The sequence below is a fragment of the Mustela nigripes genome, chromosome 7, assembly GCF_022355385.1.
Source record: "Mustela nigripes isolate SB6536 chromosome 7, MUSNIG.SB6536, whole genome shotgun sequence".
Lineage (NCBI taxonomy): Eukaryota > Metazoa > Chordata > Mammalia > Carnivora > Mustelidae > Mustela > Mustela nigripes.
This window is the reverse complement of record NC_081563.1, coordinates 1,765,270-1,770,268: the sequence shown is the minus strand read 5'-3', so window position 1 is coordinate 1,770,268 and position 4,999 is coordinate 1,765,270. Positions and strand designations below refer to the sequence as shown.

General features: G+C 54.0%; 1 protein-coding gene across 2 annotated transcripts in view; it reads left to right on the top strand.

The window, feature by feature from the left end:
• The window catches only part of RNASEH1 (ribonuclease H1), a 16,067-nt gene extending 13,381 nt beyond the window's left edge, over positions 1-2,686 (top strand). For both annotated transcript variants that reach the window (XM_059405092.1, XM_059405090.1), the window contains one exon: positions 2,269-2,686. The gene's annotated coding sequence lies outside the window, so the exon portion shown is untranslated. The remainder of the gene's footprint in view (positions 1-2,268) is intronic.
• The last annotated feature ends 2,313 nt before the right edge of the window (positions 2,687-4,999 follow it).

The following is a 4,999-nucleotide window of genomic DNA, read 5'->3' as shown; positions in this document are numbered from 1 at the left end:
GGTTGGCTCTTTATTTGTTTTTTTGTTTTGTTTTATTTTTTTTTTTTTATAAAGATTTTTATTTATTTATTTGACATAGATCACAAGTAGGCTGAGAGGCAAGCAGAGAGTGGGGGGGGAAAGCAGGCTCCCGGCTGAGCAGAGAGCCCGATGCGGGGCTCGATCCCAGGATCCTGAGATCATGACCTGAGCCGAAGGCAGAGGCTTTAACCCACTGAGCCACCCAGATGCCCCTCTTTATTTGTTTTGATGTTCATGTGCGGACACACGTGCACTGACCGCATAGGTGTACACAGTAGGCTCACTCGCAGTCCGTGCGTGCACACCCGCACGCATGTGCAGACCCTACGTGCGTGTGCCCCCAGCCCCCAGCCCCACTGCAGTCCCGTGTGAAGGTGCTCCAGACCCATCTGGTACTTCTCCGGCTCCAGATCTGGGATTGCCTCTTTCTCTAACTCTAGCTTCTTTCTTTCTTTTTGTTTTGTTTTGTAAGTAATCTCTGTACCCAGTGTGGGGCTTGAAATCACGACCCCAAAATTGGGAGTTGCGTGCTGTTCTGACTGAGTCACCCAGACTCCCTAGAATCCCCATTTCTTTTAATGGCAGAAATGGTATTTCAGATGCTCGGTGCTTGTCGCTGTAGGGTTGGTCGTTGCCTCTGGGGCTTTTCAGTGCACAGAGTTAGAAAACCTACACGTGTACACACATTTAAAGATAAAGTCCTTGAGCTCGTGTGGATGTTTCCAATAGGAACTTGGGATTTCAGAGTAGTCAGCTCTTCCATGTTGTGTCTGTGCTTCCTTCCACACTGAGAATCCTGGGACAGAAGTTCCTTAATTGCACACTTGCTTTACTGCGCTGTAACAAGCAGTGCGGGGACACGCATATTCGTGTTCCACTCTGATAGCTCTGATAGTACAGCACTGCATGCACATGGTCAGTCGTTGCACAGTGACATCTCCCCCCACCCCGCCCCATCTCGTCTCACTGTGTGTAGTCCGTGGTTACACAGCAGCGTTTGGTCAGTGTCCTCTCGGAACCGTGCTCCCGGACCTCCCCACGTTGACCTTAATTTGTTTGCTTTGTTTGAAATCCGTTTTGTAGGGTGTGAAATCCTCGGCTCACGTTTTCCTCCCTTGAGTATCTGGAATCTTTATTTTGATTTTTTCCCAGCGTGAAAAGCCCAGTGAGTCTTCCTTGCAAGTCATGTCTCCTTTTGGCTTCAGTGTTCCGAGGTCTGTTTTCCACGGTTGTGTTACACGGTGTCCTGTGGTGCTCGCGCTGGGTCGGTGCTCGCGGGGGCGCGCGGGCTCTCCGCTGTTTCAGGTTTCCTGGAACTGCGGCTCAGTGTTCAGGTTTCCGTGTTTTGGCCTTCTTTTGGGGAACATCAGTTTCTCTGTGTTGAAGTCAGATTTGTCCGTCCTCTGTGTCTGCTTCTTCTTGAATCTCCTTCATCTCTTTTTAAGTTTCTTTTGTTTCCGAAAATTTGCTCTCCAGTTGAGTCCTGTTTCTAAAGCCATTATTTGTTGTGTGTGTTTGCTCTGATCCTCATTTCTGAAATTCTTTTCTTGCCCGTCTAGTCTCCTTGAGTTCTCCGCCCTATTTCTGGCGGTTGCTCCTGCCGGTGTGTCGTCCTCCGGTCTCGCGTCTGCTTTCCTCGGGTTTTGAAGCAGCTCATTTTGGTCTGCTTGCCGGGTGCGTCCTTCTGGCCTGCCCTCACTCTCTGTAGCGGTGTCTGTTCTCCTCCTTTTTCTTAGACTCGCTCGGTGCGGGATTGGTATTTTCCCATCGTGCGTTTTCCTGAACATTTAGTTCAGATAGTTTCTCTCACTTCACAGAGTTCTCTTTTCTGTTGAACTTGGAGTCATGCTAAAAATACGGCGGCTGGCCTCCGGCGCTCTCCCCGCTCCTGCCCTGCCGCACCTGCACCGAGTCCTTCTCTTTCCTCTGTCCACTGTCCCTTCCTGTCTGGCCCCTCACTCTGGGTCCCTGTGGGGTCAGCTGCAGTGGCTCTTGGGCTCCATGGCTGTAGCCCTCAGGCCTTCTTGCAGTGGCTCTTCACCACCCGGGTAGGGACAGCTGTCCCGCTCCAGCCACTGGCCTCCAGCTGGCCTGTGACACTGCAGTGAACACCTGTCGGTGCCGTGGAGGCCCAGTGGCCCCACTGTGCTCTGTGCCACAGGTGTGCAGGCTGCAGTGGGCAGACCCTGTCCTTCATTTCCATGTGTCAGCTTTGTGGAGTCACCAAACCATTTTGCTTTCTAACAGCTTTATGGAGGTGCGCTCGACGGACAACAGATGGCACGTGTGTAAAGCGGACCTGGGATTCCGCGGTGAAGCCCCCGCAGGAGCTGCCTGTCCCCTCCCAGGTTCTCTCACACCACCTTGAAATCCTTCAGTTCCGGACCCCATCCTCGGGCGACCACCAGTCTGCCTCCAGTCTCTGTAGATAATTTGTATTTTCTAAGGTATTTATATAAACGGAGTCCTACAGTATAAACTCCTTTCGTGTCCGGAGCTTCTTTCCGTCGTGTCCTCATTCTGGCATTGGCACAGCTGCGTCTGTCCGCAGCTCACTCCTTTCTGTCACTGCGGAGCACCATGGCTGTGGGGCCTCCTCCTGTTCACGGGCGTTGGCTTGGCCTCCGGGTGCGGCTCTTGTAAATAAAGCTGCTGTGATCATGTATGTACTCGTCTTTTCCTGAACATGTGCTTTTACTTCTCTCGAGGGGGATGGGCGGGGTCACGTGGCAGGCGTGGATTCAATTTTAAGAAACGCCAGCCGACATCGTCTACCATTTTACTGCCCCCTCAGCAGGGCAGGAGGGTTCCAGTGAGCCCCCATCCCTGTCCCGTGCTGCTGGTTCCCTAGCTTTGTTCCAGACGACTGTGCTTCTGTTTCAGGTGAAGATTTGGGAAGATCCAAAAGTGCTCTTACAGTTGGTTAAGCGGCCAGCTCTTGACTTTGGCTCAGGTCATGACCTTAGGGTTGTGAAATTGCGTCCCACATTGGGCTCTGCACTGAGCGTGGAGCCCGCTTGAGATCCCCCCCCCCCCACACCGAAGAATAAATAAATAAAAAGTAGCTGCATAACGAAGCTGCATAACAGCTTTAGAAATGTGTCTTCTGTCAGCTTTGTCGGCAGCTGGAGGGAGCTGAGTGACCGCAGTGTACGACGTAGTCCTCCGTCGTGGAATGCAGAAGCTTCTGAGCCGCTCCGCTCTCAGAGTGGGAGCTTGACGCTTGCCAGATGGAGGCTGTTCGCATGTTATTTGTAGCATCTGCGCCAGCGCAATGAGGTGACTCCACTGCTGGGCTTTGAGAAAATCCAGAGGGTCTGTGCTGTCCCTCGGGACGGGCACGTGACCGCTGAGCTAAGTAGAACCAAACCAAAACCCCAGTGCTGGCGGTTGGGCAGCTTGCGGGGTCGTAAACAGGCTCCTCTCGTTTGCAGCGATGGCGTCCCGGGCCAGGCAAACCGGGGCCTTCAGAGGAAGACCTCGGCCTCCGTGCTACATGTCTCCCTCATGCTCCTGTTCCGGTAGTTCTGGAACAAGGAGGCGAGGCTGCTCCATAACGCCCCCGCTTCATGTCCTGTGCTGATGGGACTTGCAGAAACTGGTGCGAGCCGGATGTCAGAGCGGAGCATCTGGCTCTCCGTCCGGCCGTGGCTCCGGCGCCCAGACACACCCTCCAGCAGGGGAGCAGGCGGGCAGGGGCTCCTGTCCGTGTTGTGTCCCCAGTGCCTGGAAGGCCTTCAGACACTTCAGAGAACCTGCGCCAGTTTGTGAAGACAGCTGCGGTTTGTGTGCCAAGGGGATGGAGGCCGAGTGAGAGGCACAGGACCGCTCGTCTGAACATGGCGGGATCTTCAGCTTTCATCAAAATAGGCCTCAAAATTAGGGTTCCTCCCTGGTGCTTCCTGAGAGCCACAGTGGAAGGAAGGATCTTGGACGAATACTAACAGGGTCAGTAAAGTGGGAGAGGACTGGCAGGTGCCGGCTCCGGCCGCGTTTCCTAGAGCTCTAGCGCTTAATCCCAAGGGTACCCAAGAATGTCGTATAAAGGGCCGTATCACCAGTGCTGTAAACAGCCTTTTTACCCAGGACTCAAAATCCATTAACCATAAAAGAAAATTAAGGACTACATAAAAATCAAAAAGTTATGAACGGCTTTATTTATTATTATTTATTTTTTATTTTATTAGTAGGTATGCACAGGAGGAGGGGGCAGAGGTGGAGGAGGGAGAGAATCCTAAGCCGGCCCCACACTGAACGCAGAGCCCAACGGGGAGCTCAGTCTCCCGACCCTGAGATCATGACCTGAGCCAAAATCAAGAGTTGGATGCTTTCCCGACCGAGCCACAGGCACCCCTTGAACTAAAAAAACTTTAAAAAGACCTAAGCATGGACAAATTCTGAAAAAAAAATTGGAACTGCTGTGACAGGAGGCTCATTTCTCTGATACCTAAAGTAGAAAGTGAGAAAATGCCTAATAATAGAATGGCCGGTCATAAAGCACTCGCACCCTCGAGCAAGGAAAGACTGCAGACTGACTGCACCGAGACCTCCCTGTAGCCTATCCGTACCTTGTAATACAGGATTTATCCGCAAAGCCAGCAGTCCGGGAGGCTGCTGGAAACCACGCGCTTCCGTGCCGGCGCGGGCGGCACAGAATGAAGTTCGCTGCGTGCTGAGAGGAGCGCGGGTAGCTTTGACCCAGCCTTCGCTGCTGTTCGGAACTTGCCGTGCAGGTCCGCCTGCGGGCATCCAGGCGCAGACGGGATTCGCAGTCCCTGAGCAGGAAAGCTTACGGGGGCTGCTGCCGTGGCCTCGGGCGGTGCGCGGAGGGCTTGGCGCCTTCGGTGCGTCGGTGCCAGAGCGGAGGGCACCCTGCGGGGGCCAGGGTGAGCGGGAGCAGGTGCAGGGAGACGGCCTCTCCGCGTGTGCGCCCCTGCCCGTGCTCCGCGTGTGAGCCCCTGCCCGTGCTCCGCGTGTG